The sequence below is a fragment of the Diplotaxodon limnothrissa genome, linkage group LG23, assembly GCF_057381915.1.
Source record: "Diplotaxodon limnothrissa isolate DT_005_m linkage group LG23, D_limnothrissa_male_GT1.1, whole genome shotgun sequence".
Taxonomy (NCBI): Eukaryota; Metazoa; Chordata; class Actinopteri; order Cichliformes; family Cichlidae; genus Diplotaxodon; species Diplotaxodon limnothrissa.
This window is the reverse complement of record NC_140617.1, coordinates 15,935,707-15,953,557: the sequence shown is the minus strand read 5'-3', so window position 1 is coordinate 15,953,557 and position 17,851 is coordinate 15,935,707. Positions and strand designations below refer to the sequence as shown.

Below are 17,851 nucleotides of genomic sequence, written 5' to 3'. Positions count from 1 at the left end.
GTTTTCCACAGAGACAACTGTCAGCAAACAGATTGTTTTGAGGGGGCAGATAAACTCCAGGCAGACAAAATAATGGAAACCATCTCAGAGTTGAGCTTTTCAGCATAATTACAAAAGTAGCAACACTTTGTTGGGGCTGAAATGAGCCGTTCTTGCTGCAGCCCCATGAAACGGCACTACCACAGACACACTGTGTTAAATTAGACCTCTTATTATAATTAAATCATATGCAGCTGTCAGACTGCTTTCACTTCCACTTTACTACAGTGTTATACTGCAAGCTAACTTCTCAAACAAGCCACACCCATGTACTTTGCGGTTGGCCTTCTTGACGTAACGTGTGACAACCAGCCTCTGAAAAATACAACAATGACACAAAAATAAACTGCTCTGTGCAAGATCCTTAAAAAGTAATTTTACTGCTTCCACTACTGATCACATCTCTAGTTACACCACTACACTAAAGCTATTTTGTAATCATGTATCGGAAAGTCGTGGACAAAATACTGGTAAAAAAAAAAAAAAAAAAACCCTGAATATATTATATAATTTGATATGATGTAGCACAATCCAAAAGAACAACCTACAACGGTAGGAAAAAATGAGCAAATTCATGACAGCCTACTCAAGACTGCACTGAAACCGACTCAGCTGGTGATATTTAGGGTTGCGAATTGAATGGATCTGTTTCTCTTTAAAGGATTTTTTGTGACGTTTGTCAACTCGACTCTGAGTTTAATCATCTTGTGAAGCTCAATTGCTAAATGGAGCCACACAGTGAATCCTTCTTACTTTGTTTCTTTTAAGGACACACGAGCTGTGCACACCCTCGTCTTGGGCTTTAGAGTAATTAAACTGAAGAAATTAAAGTAGTTTAGAAGGTCTGTGCATCCTGTATTCAGAAAGTATTCATTTGTCCAGTAAACTGTTAACAAGCTAGAAAATTATAAAGTGACAAAACAAGGTGGCAAGCCCTCATTCTACCCGACAGCACCTTGCTATATGTCTATTTAGGTAGCTACTTCCATCTCTCTCAGTCTCTCCACCTATTAAAGATACCAGTGCACCATTTTAACTGAGAAAGGATCAATACAAAGCAGCGCAGTCAGTCTGTAGCATATTATACAAATAAATCTCACCCAGTGCTAATTTAAAGCAACTGCTTCTTCACTGAAATGCAACTTTGAGGTCAACTGCTTCAGCAGCAGCACACTTTAATTAGGCCTAAATAACTACATCACATTTGTATAGTGACCCAGGAACTAAAAAGTTCTATTGCCATAAGTCATGTAGTTCTAGAGTGGGATACGTGAAAGGCAAAAGCACCTTTGGTTTATTTGACAACTGTAGCTGCCCAACACTGAAAAACTATGATCTTATAAGAGCACAGTATGATTGTTCCAATACATTCCTCAAAAACAGGAAGACGCTCATATCAGCCATCTCCGGACAGAATTGTTGCCTATTTGACAAAAACTAATTGATATACGTTGAATCTACATTATGTGGTATTAAAGCTTACAGTTACTGGTAATGTGTGGTGCTCACATTAAGACTGGAGCTGCAGCCAGGAGCCTCGATCAATAACCATGAAAGCAGAGTATAATTTCAGCCACCTGCTGCTGTGCTTCTTTAACGGGGAACCTGTAGACGGTCCTGTCAGAGATCATTCAGACCTTTTGCTCAAATCCCTCCTGACAGCAGTGCTGTTAGTTTGTAAACAGTGAGCTGTAGTTCTCTCTACCACCACTCCACTGCAGTGGCGCTGTGGAGCCATGAGCGGTAGCCAGGAGCCTCTGTGTTGACAGTGTGGGAGAGTAAAGGGGGGGATGGGAGAGGAGAAGGGAATCTCTGGCTCTACATTTTTTCCCTTCGCCTCTCTCCCTCTGTCTCTCTGTCTCTGTGCTGCCAGTGGCAGACTGGCCTGTACAGTAAATGCTAGATCTGGTTACTGCTCAAGGAGAGAGGGGGAGGGTAGGAGACACACACTCACGCACAATCAGACAATCAATAATCCCACCCACCCAACAAACAACAACAACAACAAAAATCAGGACAGGACTATTACTGCTGCATGTGACCTGTGCCATGACCATGAAGTTGCTCCAGAGGAAGCAAGACTGAAATCACACCAACAAGAATAAAGGGGCAGGTGGGCATGTGGGGCTGACCTTCACAATATGAAATCAATATCGCTAATAAATTAGATTTGCTTTGGTTCATCAGCTGACATCCATCCATCCACAAGGCCCCAATCAATAAGAAGGAATTCACTTCAACTGCCTTTTAATCATGTTTTATTTGAGATTGCATCTCCTACATTATGAAGAAAACACTTTATTTTAAGATGCTTATCATAAAAAAATGACTTCAATAGTGTAAAATACAACCAAACAGTTACTAAAAAATAACATAAAACCTTTTTATTTTCAACACTAACACAAACAACAAATGTTACTCTCTGGTAACAATGAAGTAGGACTGCAAGTTTTAAGACTGCACTACTGGTGCCCCTTTTCAACACAGTTTGTGTCTATCACAGGATACTGTGCTACACCACACACACTGCAATCCCATGGACTGCAGATAGCAATCTTCACACAAAATTTCCTCTCTGAGCAGTGCAGAACATTTCTAAATACTCAGGTCAATAAACTGCTTGCATCATCACTCAAGTTAAAAGTAATTAAAAAATGTTTTGTTATGCCACTTACTACTCAGCTGTTTAGTCAAATGAATGACAAATTCCTAGCTGATTGCCCAGACTGATGAATGAAAAGTTTGTGAAAATATTCTACAGAGTAGTAACCGCTCGCAGTCCAAACATTTCACCCCTAAAGAATTGTGGCAACGATGTCCTTTTCAGTTCCACATCCTGAACAAGTGACAGAGAAAGCGTCAAGGTTGTGTTGTTTACCACTGAGCTCATGCGACTGGAAAAATCTACAGGCCTGTTGGTGAGTGTCGAGTTCATCACTGGTTGAAATTTGCTAGATCAGTGGTGGAACACCCACACTATGAAATGATAATGATGCAATGTGTTGTGTTATTCAGTAAGACCAGAAACTAGCTGTTTAGCCAAAAAAAGTCATTCGGAAAGTGTTTACAGAGGTGACGCAGCGAGAGCAGAGGATAGTTTTCTGGTAGACTTCATGCAACTGTTCCAGACAAACACCAAGGGGAGAAGGAAGAACTAGCACTAAAACTGAAAAACAAAAACAGAAATTCCCAAATTCTAACTCTGTGTTAAAGCACTGCATGTTTAATAAAATATCCTGTGTTGGCACAGTTACAGCCCTTTCTAAACTTGATGGACAACAACTGCTATGGTACCGAGACATTTCCCCTCTAGAACATTTGTTTCAAAAGCTCACGTATGTATCAATCCAGTCTTTAAGTGATGACGTGACGAATCCTGTTTCCGGGCCCAAAGTAGTCTGTAATATGGCTTTTGTAATCTTAACATGTTTAATGTTTTGTATCTTCTTCTATTTAATTTCAAAAAGCCCCTAAAAACAGCCTGTGATCACTGTCGGCCTCACTCGGCTTTTATTACCGTTATTGATTTTAAAGCTCAGTTTTTAAAACCTTAGGATGTAACTACAGCCCAGCCCATGCAGCAGTATATGAATGACTAACCTCGTATTTTGGATGGATTATCTCAGTTGTTCTCCTGGCTGAAGTTCGTTTACTTTTATCGAGTGGAAAAAAGCTAGCGTGTTTATATTATGCTAACATAGCTGTGTCGCTAGCGGTCACGTAGCACATTGTTATATAGCAGCTAGCCAAATTGCAGTAACCCTACAAACGTCACTGCTGTTTAGTTTTCTGTCTCCATTTATGTCGGAAGTGATAACAGAGCTGTACGTCTTAATTTATTTCCAAAATCCCTCAGTCAGGACATGCTATATTTTATTTAAATGGAAGCTAGCGAGCTAACGTCCTGCTAATTTCTAACTCCGTTAAATGTCATAAATACCATTTTCATGGATGTCTCAATGTTAAACTTACAACAACTGTCAGTGATGCCACAATGATAGTTTGATTTAGAGACCTGCAGCAGAGTTTGAGTCCAGACAAGGCTAGTGACGTCAGACTTAAAGACCGGATAAGCAGCATTAGAAGGGAAAAAAAGGAATCGTCGCTTTTCATTACAGTGGTATTACGTGCAGTAAAGTGTGACATTAGTGGTATGGTTACAGCACAGCATTCTGTCACATTGCCTGTCATTTTCTCCGTATTTTATGAGGATTGGTAGGATATGAACAGCCACAGGCTGTGTGAACAAAAGGAGCCGCTGGCCTTACTGGAACAGTCTGAACACTCTATTTTGCTAAAGTATGTGCCAGAGGAGCCTTTATAAAATGGCAGGTGCATGCAATGAAACTGAACTTCAAACAAACTGCCACTGCACACCTTGTCTCTCCCACTCTGTGACAATAATATACACCATTTAGGTTTGGTGTTCTCTAAAGGTATTTCTGCATCATGCGTAAAGGAGACCCAAGCTGTGATGTCTGCTGCTCTGATTCTACTCTGCACCAGTGCAGATAAAATGGGGCTCATTCCTATTTAAAGCTTCTCTCTCTGTCTCTGAGACCTGACGGTTTGGCTCTATTTTCAGAGCAGCAGAAAGAAAATTCAGGCAGTGGGGGATGGGATGATTTAAAGGAAACCATATTTCAAATCATCTCTCACTGTATAACGTGTCCAATTCTTCTGAAACCAGACAGAGTCACACATGAAAATCTGTTTCTCTCCTATTGTGCTGCCACAATGACACACTGAAAGCAAAGGCAAGACAAAGGTTACAGTCAGTCTCGAGCGATTCAGAATACATGTAGATGTACATGTAGAACTGCGCCACCAAAAATATTAGCAGCAACAACATCGCAAAAGACGGCGTTTAAAGGCTCAAACACATTTCCGTGTTTGTATTTTTATTCTGGGGCTAGACTAACACATCTGCAATATTCATAGCTTAAAACCCTTAAAGATAAATAAATAAATAAAACACATTTCCATCCTCGGTGCAGAACAAACTATTAGTTCTTAGTGCTTTTAGACCACCATCCTGATTTGCCCACTCTGTGCCAGCTTCGGTGGTTAAACAAATAATCTGCTTGTTAAGTGAAGACACATCAACATCAAAGCGTCTCCTGGATGAGGCTCTCTTCTTTTTAAAATCCTGGAGTGCTTAGTTTCTTGAGTTTTTGTTTGTTTGTTTTTTAGCAAACACAAGACCATTCAGCTGTTCTCGGCCTTTACAGCTCTTCATTAGCACTAGTCATGTGTAACATGCTCAAATATGGTTTGAAAAAAAACTCCCGATACTCACGAACACTATAGGGCTGCATTGTTAAGAAAAGAATCACTCTCCAGCCAACCACAGCTTTTATGGCTGCTAGTATTTATTTTTCACTTTCTGGTTACTACTCAATATTAAAGCTCGATTTAGACTTCTGCAGGAAATTTACATCCTAACTTGTGTAATAACCAGAAACTCCTTTTATCCCTACACAGTAAGGCTGCCACGATTGCGTCGACTATCAAAATCGTTGTCGAATATTAAAATCGTCGACGCGTCGTTTGAAGCTTTCTAAGATCCCAAAAGACGCAGGAATAAGTAGTAGGATTTAAGAGTGTAATAACGGACTGAAACAGAAGATGGCAGCACTGCATGTACAAGGACGCCAGCTGCCGTTAAACACCAAAGAAGAAGAAACTGTGTCCCAGAATTCATAGCGCGGCCCTGCTCAGTTTTCAACAATGGCGGCAGCTAGTTAGTTTAAATATTACTCTTATTATTCTTTCATGGTCATAAAATAAACATTTAACATATTTTGTAGCTGTGTAAACCTCAAATGTCTGCTCAGTTTATCAAGACACCACATATTTTCAAAAGCGCTCCGACGTTTTCGGAGACGTCTGTTACCCACCAGCTCGATAGCTAGCCGGGGGCAAGGCCCACTAGAGCCCGTGAGAACGCCGGACTCCCGGCCAATCGTTTTCAAACCCACCGCTGTCTTTCGCTACTCAGGTTAAACGTGATATATGAGTCACTTAGATAACTTAAAAACTGTTATTGTTTGGCTTTTTTCAGTATTTTATTTGTTCCTGAGTAAATCCTCAGACAACTGATTATCAGAAGTGTGAGATCCTCGAGAATATACCCCGGTGTCCTGTTATATTTTAGACTGTTAGCAAACGGCTGAGTTTATTAAACTTCACCAAAACAATCTGCAGATTTCATTAAAATTTAATAAACTATCATCTTGTCTTTATTTTTAGTTAGCACATACCTTAAACACTTAAAGCTGTAAGCTAATGATAGTTATATAAGAGCAGATGCTGCTGGTGCAATAAGCTTTATGTTTTACGTCCAAAGGATGCATGATCTGATTAGTTGACTAATCGCAAAAATAATCGGTGACTAGTCGACTATCAAAGTAATCATTTGTGGCAGCCCTACTACACAGCAACCATCTATGCCTTTCGCACACACGGCTCTTGCTCTCAGACATGCCTGGGCTTGTGAGCACTAGGTATTGTAAACACATGACGTTGCTTTAGCAATGACATACAAATATGACACTTTCATATCATGTAAAAATATATATTATTATCATCATCATGATCATGAACAATATGACATGGCACAGCCCTTATGCTTCTTTGCAAGAGAGACCTTTGTGCCTATGTTGCTGATCATGATCTATGCACATAACTCAACTAGTGGGCCTTGCTAGCACATGCTATATTCATGTTGGCACCATTTGCAGAGATAACCAGCAAAGCTAGCTCATCCACCTCCTCCACGGCTGATGTAATTCCAACTGCCACACTCTCAAATGTCTCTTATGAGGGCAACTCTGGGATTAAAACAATGAAAAGGACACTCCTGCAAGCTGTCACCAGACAGATGAGCACCGCTGACGACAAACCACCACACCGACTCGCAATGACGCTTAGCCCAACGTGTAGGGGTGAATCTGAAAGATCACTCTCCTGCCAAAAACAGCATAGTGAAAATGTAAATGTGGTTCATAGCCTGAGTTTAAGGTGGGTTTAAATTTGCAAACATCTGTGTAGACCTGTGATTTTTTTAATACATAAATATATTTTTTCTCCTAAGAGGTACTACTTTTGATTCTATGTTTAAACCACAGCTGGGGCATTGGAGGCTTCAGAATCACCAAAAAAGGACCCTCGTGTGGAAGCAGCTGCACAAAACACAAGAGCACCTTTATGAATGCATTTAACCAAAGACAGCAGGAGCACGAAGAGCCCGGTGCAGCAAGCAGCTCGAGCCATGTCCTCAACAGTCTTTGGTTTCCTGAGTTTACTTCAGCTTCCTCGAAATTCCTCTGTGCCCCCCTGCACCAGCATAGAAAGCGAGAGGCTGTTTGCATGGTCTCTAACAACAAGGACGAGAAAATACGTGCCAACCACAGAGAAAGCGGAAATGTTTCTTTAATGAGAAAGAATCTGCAGCTTATGGAACAAAACTCATCATTTCTCTTACTTATCTGGAAATTCCAGTTCCTACTTTCACTAAAGATTTATTTTAAAAAAATTACTACCCCCTTTATTTCTATGTTACTAAAGCTCTTGTTTAAGATGCTCACTCACACACAAGGAGTCCCAGCCCCTTCTGCACAGCGAGGAAAGCACCTTATTAATTAACGCTGGTCTCGGACAGATACTAAATACTCCATCAGTATCAGTGCATCCCAAGGTAGTTGTGTATGATGCAATGACAACAGAAATGAATCATAATCTGCTTGTGGCTCTCCCCTCCCCCTCTCCTGGGTTACTGGTCGCTTAGAGTGACAGATTGCATTGGCAAGCCCAGCTCAGCCTCACATGGCCAGTGAGAGGTCAGAGAGGCTAGCTGTCTGTCGGTGACAGATGGTAGCATGTAGTCTCTGCCAGCTAGCCTCGCTTGACGGGCAGTTAAACCTGCTATGGGCAGCTCGTGTCCATCTGAATGCATGAGGTCAGTGAGGGCCACTGAATCAGCGGTGGTTATCTCACAGCGAGCTGCCGTGATGACTAAGATTAGAAGACCTCGCCCAAGTCAGAATCCAAATCACATTTTGAGAATCTCTTTAGAAGGTCAGGTCTGATCTACTTATCTGGAACCAGTCCTGGTTACAGACTGCTTTGCAATACCCATAATCATGTTGGACACGGGACTGGACGAATGCTAATGAGAGCATTTGGGTTCTACTGTCGGATATTTACCTGATGGTGGGCATTACTTTACTGATATACCATGAAAACATTCAGTTCCTCATATAAAGCGATCCCCATTCAGTTCCTCGTAATCAGTTAGCAAATATATCATATTGGTGTTTTGGGAGTTTTTTCAGGTTTTACACTGGAGCTGCCCTTCTTTGCACACACAATGACACGTGACATCACATATTAAGCCTTTTGTTTTCTGTTGTTTTTAATGGATTTACTATAGTAAGCCATTAATCCGCATACCCTAAGAAGCAGGCAGGCATCTATTTCCAGTAACATACTGTGAGATCAGAGGTACTGACTCTAACAAACAAGTTGAGTCTATTTACTGACAGGTGAGGTTAACAGGTGACCACAGGTCAGGTGTGAAATCGTGGGTTAGAACATGATGTAACGACAAAGAGTCCCCATTACGTGTATAAGCAACCAAGTATAACTCATTGATCTGTAAATGCAAAATAGTGAATACAGGGAAAACAAATGTGGCTTATTCTAAACACTGTTAGCAGAATTCAAACTCTCTAACCTGGGTTATATTAGGGTGATTTGTTTTTCACATTGCCTGAACTGAACTGATAAAACCTGGTTGTATCAGAGAGACTTACTTTGAAAGCAAAGGAAGGCTACATCTGTAAATATATAACAATCATTTATGTCCTGATTTCTTAAAAGAAACAGAGGTAGGGCAAGAATATTATCACAGGCCTCGACACACCGATACACGTCAACATCTTTCATCTAAGAAAGCATTTGACTTGTAACCTTTTGTTGTGTGATGCAACATTTGACAGTTGTACACAGATGCTGATAGAGATCTGGATCAGTATTATCAGCAAAAGTAGTGCCATTGAGAACTTGACCACATGTGGTTACGCTGTTGGAGTGAATTTGGTAGCTTAAAAAAAATTTAGCATGCATCTAGATGTGGTATTTGGTGCAAGACGACTAATGACGTGCTTAAGTTGGGAAATATTGCAGCAGCTGGACTAGCCGGACATTTTTGCAATATCTATTAAAGGTCTGTTGTGATGTGTTTTCTCTACTCTTGTACTTAGGCTTCAGGATTATGCATTACTCGATGACTGTAGAAGGGGAACAAAGCTCTCAAAGGCTGAAAGCTAGCATGAATTAACTTCACACAGTGACTCTAAAACATGTCTGAAAACTCTGCAAATCAATGTTCTTTTGAAAAAGGAATAACTTTTAAAAAATATAGGGAGATAATAACTAGCTGTCTCCTGGAATCTCCAGCTCCCTCTATTCCTGCAGAAGTCAGCACTGTGAACACCAACACGATGCTACTAATGTAAAACATGAAGGTCTATATTTATCAATTTGTCCAACTAGCAAACATAAGATATGTAGAATATTTCTTTTGGCAGGTGGTTGAGCGTGCCTGAACGAGCAGATGCACTCGCCAATGCTTTGGCATTCACCAACTTTTATTATTTGCAGTTTTCAGAGATAAGATAAGATAAGATACCTTTATTAGTCCCACAAGGGGAAATTTCATGTTAAGGCTGCCGACCTATTGCAGATATATGATTTAGTGAGCATTTTAACAAGAAGCAGAATGCCAAAGAAGTGTTTAAAGGAGCTACTGCGGAGACTAGGGTTTAGTTGGCAGTGATATTATGGCTTGTCCACACTGCTCTCTAACATTCCTGAAGCAGACAACCCAACATTCACTCAAACTTCATGCAATTATGGGCCAGCCGTGTGAATGTAAAAGAGGAGACAGAAGTTTTTCTCTTTCCAACCCTCTTTCTTCCCCATTTTTTACTCAACTATGTGTCACAGTTCATGAGTACAGCTCAATACATCTCTATCAATGTCTGTCTGGAAGCATGCTCCATTATCTGCATTTTAGGAAGCGTCTTCACTAGGGATGGGTATCGTTTAGGTTTTATCTGATACCGGTGCCAAATCGGTACTTTTGAAACGGTGCTGGTGCTTAAACGGTGCTCGAACCGGTGCTTAAAGAATGGAGAACACAAACTTTGTCCAAAAACCTCTCATGTTCAGCTGTTTTTTTTTTTGTAAAAAGATAACAATGTTAGCCTTTTCTGCAGCTATGTGGCATATATGGTATCACTCTTGGCTGGAAGCAGTGCTTAAACAATGGAAAAACCACAAACTTAAACCCTCTCATGTTTAACTGTTTCCCACTTTTTCTTTGGTCATTTTAGCCTTTTTGGCCAGGGTGAAGGGAGTATCTGCCATCAAACAAGAAGACAGCCGCATGTAGCTATGATGATGTTTGCTAGTTCACCTTACATGCATTAATGTAATAACGTGGTTAGCCTACTCAACGTAAATTACACACGAACAACATGAAGCTACTCATGCAGAGAAGAATGGCTGCTGCTGCCATCATCATCATACGTCATCATTTCTGCTACACTGGCAGGGCTAGGGGCCAGGACTCTGTTCTTCGGGTTTTTGGGGGATGTTGCTCCGGGTCCGATAACTGGCAACCCACCCGACGTGCACGGTGTGAGGTCTCACAGCAAGCTATCAAATACGGCGCATTTCTCGGCTTTTAAAAAAACCGCTATGCGTCGCCAGGTGTTTAATCGGATTCTTGGTGTTACCTCCTTTGACAGTATCACAGTATCAGCTTAAAGCACTTGTTGCAGGCTGCTGAGTTTGCATATTTTGCTGTGAAGTACAGCCAGACTTTTGACCGCTTCGCCTTGGACATTTTTAATCTGTAGCTCTGCTCTAACAGAACGTACGTACCTGGCCCCACCTACTATCCTCGGAAACGTAAAATGATTGGCTAGAAGTGTATCACAGCTCAGGAAAAAAAAGCACCCAAATAAAGCACCGAAATGTGCGCTGCTTTTCGGTCTGGTTACTACCGTTTATGTCAGAACCACACCGGTACCCATCCCTAGTCTTCACTCTCTGTGATGACTGCTTTTCAATCAGCCTTCTGGTGTGGCCATTCAGAAAGACCATACACTCACTTGAACTGGACAGTAGATTTAAAGAACCTAGAATATTTGAACCCAGTCCTATTTATTGTATATTTGCCATGTACATTGTGGAAGAAAGACAGAGAATATCTGCCCAATATAACTGTCTGCCTCTTCAATGAGCCTCTATTGTGGACCATGTAGAGCTGATATGGCTCAAAAATGCATTTCTGGAAAAGAGAGGACCAATTTAAATGCTGCTGTTGGCAGTCCTCCTTCTGTGCAGCCTCTTTAAGTTTGCCACAGTGGCACATTAGCTTGCAGCAGATCTCTGGACAGAAGAATCAATACCAACTGCAATCAAAGATAGTCGAATTGGAGTTCACCCAACTGCTGGATGAGTTCTTGGGGGGGAAGCAGCTGAAAGCTACGGTGGACATCACAAAGGCTACCTAGCCAGTGGGCCGGCTCATAAAGAAAACACGAGGCCAGTAGGTCCAAGCCAAGCTGGTATGCTTTGGTGGCCATTATTATACCTGGGTGGCCTACCCAACTAAAGACTACGTGTGGGGAAATCTACCTAGAGAAGTTGTATTTGTTCAAATTTAGCTGAAATGATACAACGATAAAATTCAAGTCACCATTGTAGTAATTCTCTTCTGTGTAGCCAAAGCTGTATTTTATTGCACAGTCCTTACAGAGATATAAACCACTGAGGGAGATGTCTACAGATGAAAAAAAAAGAGTTGTGGCGAAACTAATCTCACCTTCTATCCGCCATGCATGATCTGTATTCGGCTATCTCGCTTTATATCTTTTCATTCAACTCTGATTTTTCTGCTCTCTCACTAAACGAGGGTTTGAGCTTCAGGGTTAACCAGAGACACATCCTTTGCAGGAGGTAGGGCTGCTCGATTATGGCAAAAATGATAATCACGATTATTTTCACTGAAATTGAGATCACGATTATTTGACGATATTTATTTAACCCTTTAAGATCTACCATAGAACCAAGTCCGCCAGAGCTTATAATATTTTTTTTACATGCTGTAGTGCCATTTGTGGGAGCATTTCAAGTTGCTATACATCAATACAATTGTTATAGCCCATATTTTAAAAATGTGTATGTATTAAGTCCATAGTAACTACATTAATTGCAAAAAAGTGCAATAAACTACAAAAAAATTGAAAATCGTTTTTGTTTTTTTTACATATATTTCTACTTGGAGAAATTTAAGAGGCTTATCCCTCAAAACTTTAAATACAAAAAAGTTGCAAAAAATAGTTTACAACAACAGGAAATTTATTTTGAGTGTCTTCATAGTTTTATTTTTGGAGATACAGCAATTTTTATATACACTGCAGGAAAAACAAAAAAACAATCCTATGATGCAAATTTGCAAAGAATGTGCATGTGCATCAAAATAAACTATTTCCAGCAGTGCAATTCGAGTTCTAAGGCCTACAAGTAAAAAACTACATTTTCCGCGAAAATGACGTCACTTGCGATAGTTCGCGTTGACGTCTTTTTCAATGTGGGAAGTGTTAAGAACAGCTGATCGGATCGGCAAAGCGTGTTTCTGGAATATTATGTTTTTGTTCCTGCAAGCGCTTTTTATGCAATTTTTGCAAAGCTATATGTGGAAGGAAACCGTGACCTAGGACAAGCTGATGGCATAAGATGTAAGTACAACTCCTCCGGTTTCATATGGAAAAAAATTTATTGTGCTAGCTTAGCGGTTCAGGTTCTACAGGGATTTAAAAATAGTTATACAAAACGAGCATGCTGCTCTGACCGGCTTTAAAGGGTTAACAATAACAATGTATTGAATAATGACTTTAAAAAATAATATAAAATAGTGTGCAAATACTGATAACAGTGCAAATGTTTGCAATAAAAGAAATAAATGAAAAATGTAAACTTTGCAGTGTTGCTCTGTGGTGCAGCTACGACACCATAGCAAAGTTTACACACTGTGTCTACTTGATCCACGTCTGACTCCGCGAACCCATAATGTTTCCACACCACTGAAGTTTTTTTTTTTTTTTACCTCTCTTTTCAACCAACGGCAGTCCACTCCTCTCCAAATAACTTCTGCTTAGCTTTCCGAGCTTCCCTCGGGTCCTCTTAATTGTTGTGACGCGTGTTCGAAATGCAGAGCAGTGCGCTTGATTTGCCACACGGAGCAGCGCGAGAGTAAAGCATGAGGGAGGGGCTAATAATCGGCTCAGTCATTTTTAATGATCGTTGAAAGCCCAGATCGTAATCGTGATTAAAATTCGATTAATTGAGCAGCCCTAGCAGGAGGTGTGGAATTTTGCAGTCCCTTCAGGACACACTAATGGACAAGTCTCTGAAATATTTGTGGTGTGATTTCAGAAATGGGGGCACATTCTGGAAGAGTAGCTCTCGCGCTGGTTTCTAGGCAAAGTGATACACACGATCAATACAGTGGGCTGAATCATTTTAGAACAAAGGCTTTCTTCTCCTGTTACATACAACAGCCTTGTGAGAGCAACACAGTGTTCTGCACAAGTGCATTAATAAAAACACAAAACACAAGCTAAAATCAGAAGCCGGGTTTTCTAAAGACTCGTCAAAATTCAGAAGAGAAATGACATCCTGACAAAATTCTCCTAAAACCAGACACGGATGTCGTATCGCCTCGCTCCTGGGGTGACAAAAAGTATTTTAAATGTGAGAAACAATACTGGCATTCAGAGTGAAATTAAAGTTGTTAGTAAAAGGTTTCTGCAGGGCATAAACAAATTGGGTGTGTAGTTTGGCACCACTGAGTTACATGTCATCCTCAGCACAAAAAACAAAAAAACACTCCAACATGCTCCCCTGACATCACCGCCTTCCTCAAGCAGTTCAACCGCTGCACGTTACATCACACCAGAAAACACTATTTGCAAAATGACTTGCTTCTTGGTTTCTGATATGAAAATGTAAACTCTGTACCAGTGCTTATAGGCTCTTTATGTAAATAACACACTCACTGGGTGACTAAGAGCTCCAGTGCCGAGTTGTAGCATCATGAATAAAACAAATAAGCAGAGCTGAGGGCTCTACAGTGGAGAAAACAAAGCCTTCCAGCGAGGCTGACCTGACATTAACGTAGCTAACTGTTAAAGTGGGTGAGAGGAGTTTTTAGCAAGTCAGAGCAAAACATTGCGATTCAACCTGAAAACCGAACCAACAATGTCAGAAAGTTAGCACAAAATCACTTGCCATGTGAACTTAAACAAGCACAACCAAGAACCTGGATGTGAGTCCTATCTAGCAACAGTGCGTTTTTGGGCAGGGTTCACAGGAAACCTGCTGGATTCTTCAATGGTACAAAACAGGAAGAGGGGTCTGTTCCTCCAGTGGAACTCAAACAGACGCTTTCACACTTTCTGACTTTCACAAGTGGTTAAAGACCAAAAATAAACTCAGTACAACAGGAAAACAGTGGGGGAACAATGACACTTGTGTGCGACTAACTGCCAGTAAGCCTTGGGGAAATTTGAAACCTGTTTGTTCAGTCCAGATGAATCACACTGGACTCATGAAGTGGTCTCGGTACAGTCATAAAAATAAAGTAATTTTTGGATTCCAGTATAACATACAGGAATCAGGGCTCCAAAACTGGGGCCATACTGAACCACATCGCATGCTGCTAGCAGCTAGCCAAAGAAAAAACTAGTATAACTGATGTCTGCAGTCTGATTACACCTGCGAGGAAAGTACTGCAGTACAGGATTAACAGGTTAGTGAGCTGTGTTGAGTTTTCAGTGTCACAAATGTGGCTTTACCAGGTTAGGCTGACATTATGGCAAGAGTTTCAGACTTTTTCTCTGCGACATGCTGCAAGTGCAATATAGATACTCGGCTGAAGGAAACTGTTTGATATATGCAAGCCATTCGGTTGTATCTTAGTAATATTGCAGAAGGAAGCCGTGCTGCATAGTTATGCAGCAAATGTAAAAATCCTACTTTGCTGCCAGTTCTGGTTTTAACCACTGGAACTGTATCTAACAGGACACAAATAGTCTATTTGTAGCCCATTTACCAGCAAAAATATGAATCAATAAAATTTATTTAATTTTCACTTTGTAAAAAAGTGATTTCCCACTCTCCTTTGCTAAGCTGTGCAGCCGTGTCAAAGCTTATAATAATACTGGTTTTTAATGATGTCTGACTGAAGAAGGCACCACTTAATTGGACCTTTGCAAACAGAAGAATTAAATGGCGCACCATTACAGCTCACGTTCATTACAGCCAGATTCGTGCCCCCCCCCCCCCCCCCCCCCGTATTCCTGTCACCAATGCACTCTTAAAAAGAAAACTTCAAAAGATACATTTAACAACCCCATTTCAGAGCCTGAAGCCAAAAACCTGAGTTCACAAAGAAAATTAATAGCAACCAACATAATACTCATGTCTGGCTGCAGTTTTAGGTCTTGCTGAGCACACGAAAGTCTCGCTATGTTGACCTTGATAGTACAACCCTCAGGATCAGTGTGCGTCATATCACAATCTTTCCTCTTGTTCCCTTCTGCTTTTATGATCTAATCAGATGAAAACAAAAGATCAAAAATAACCTTTAAGAAAACAGAAACAAAACTAACAACATTACCAATCCATCCACTCCTTTCAACCAGCCATTTGAGAAGTACTTCAAACACATGCTTTTTGTTTTTTATAAGAATCTTGCTAAAATAGAATTATTATCCATTAAATATATGCTTTTGCACTCTTGTGCAATTAGTTTGAATCGTGCAACATGCCACTGGTGTAGAATTACCTCCATCTGCGTCTATACAACTAGAATACATGGCACATGAAAAAGAAAATCAAACGTAATTTCTAAGAGGGAAAATACATATGAGCAAGAATATTACATTCTACAAAACCCAAAATCAATAAGGAAGTGATGACAATTCAAAAGCTATTATTGTGAAAACCACTGTCTTGGTTTATTTTTTGGGGGGTTTTTTCCAGTCCTATTAGAGTTGGGGATATTTAAGATCCAGGATCTGAAACTTGCATAAGCTATGCAGATAGAAACATGTTCAAATGCAGCCTGGCTGTAGATCACTCACCACAGCAGTAAGTCTGTTTGCACCACCAGTGTACTCAGTCAGGACCTTGTACCATGTGCTCAGAACCTGCAACAAGAAGCAGTTACAAACTCAGTTAATGGTCTCTGAATGGAGGTGAGGTTTTCAACCATGCAATTAGAAAACAACATATATCACAGCATGTGTTCGACATTTAAAACATAAGTTTTAGAATTCACTGCAAAGTGTCTATACACGGCCTGTACAAGCATCATGTGACACATTTCTAAAAGGCATCAAAAGTAAAGTGGAGGGTTTATTTATGGGAGTGAACACATCTTAAATTTGAATTATTTATCAGTTCACACAACCTTCTGTAAGTGTGGAAACTGCACATTTACTGCACTTGAAAGGAGCTCATGAAGAGAAATAAAGAACTACATTTGCATCTTTCAAATTTGAAATATTTTCATGAGGGATAATAATGCAGGAACATGCCTCTGAATCTACCTTGGATCTATTAAATGCACCCCTTCAAGTTTTTGACCCGAACCTGATGCAGAGCCAATTGGACAATGTTATATACTGTGTTATGCTGCATACTAGCAAATGCACGTGGACATTTCTTAGGGTTCACAATTTTTACTAACCTTTAATTTTTCACTACTTTTTTAAAAAACAACAACAACAAAAACCTTTAATAAAAAAAACACACAAAATAGAAAAAAAGATCCATTGCACTATTAGGATGCATGAGCATCCAATGTAACACACGCAATGTCTCATATTATTTATTGCTTTCCACTGATTTGTGGTGGTGGTGCATATCTGCACATGTGGGCATGCAGAAGGAGGCACAAATTAATAATCAAATAATTCTAATAGTTTCTAATTTAGAAATTATGTGATCCAGCAAATAGTCTGCAGCTGGCAGCTGTAATTTATGTTCTGCTCTGGTAAACTGGGCATAGCGACACGTGATCCAGTTCTCAACAAGCTGCAGGTTCTGGCTGGAGTTCTCTGCTAGCTGTGCATTCCCAGATGAGAACGACGACTACCTTTGCCAACTGTGGTCCAAGACAGTAGGACTGGAGTCCACCGAATCCAAGACCAGATGCAGGTAAATCATACTAAGGAGCGCCACAACAGCAACTTAGCCACCAAGCAGGCTAGTTATTACCACCAACTGAACTTTCAAAATAAGACTGAAGGGATTGTTGAGCAGTAAATTTACTCCTGGTATCATTTCTCATAATTTATCAGAAAGACAAACAGAGAATGTTAACAGTGCTGGTTTTAACTTTTTTCAGAAAATAAAATCAACGCAGCATTACTGGATTTGCTAACATCAAAACTCCATAGTTCACCCTTTAAACAGATTTCGTTGCATGCATCACTTCCCAGAAACAGCCAGCACCCGTCTGCCGGTGTGAGAGGAAATATTTTCACCGTCTGCACCCACATTGGTAAAAACCATCAAAATGTAAAATGATACCTCGCTAATGCAATGAACTGAACATGAAAAAAAAAAGCTCACTGTGTCAGCCAGCAGCACATGGCAACTGAATGGCTTTACCATGTGACTGACACTCATTCAGACATCTGAACAATGGCTCACCTCTTTAGTCTGA

General features: G+C 40.4%; 1 protein-coding gene across 1 annotated transcript in view; it reads right to left on the bottom strand.

The window, feature by feature from the left end:
- tbl1xr1a (TBL1X/Y related 1a) overlaps positions 1-17,851 on the bottom strand; it is a 54,138-nt gene that overhangs the window by 17,972 nt on the left and 18,315 nt on the right. The window contains exon 2 of the mRNA XM_085348792.1: positions 16,263-16,328. The gene's annotated coding sequence lies outside the window, so the exon portion shown is untranslated. The remainder of the gene's footprint in view (positions 1-16,262; positions 16,329-17,851) is intronic.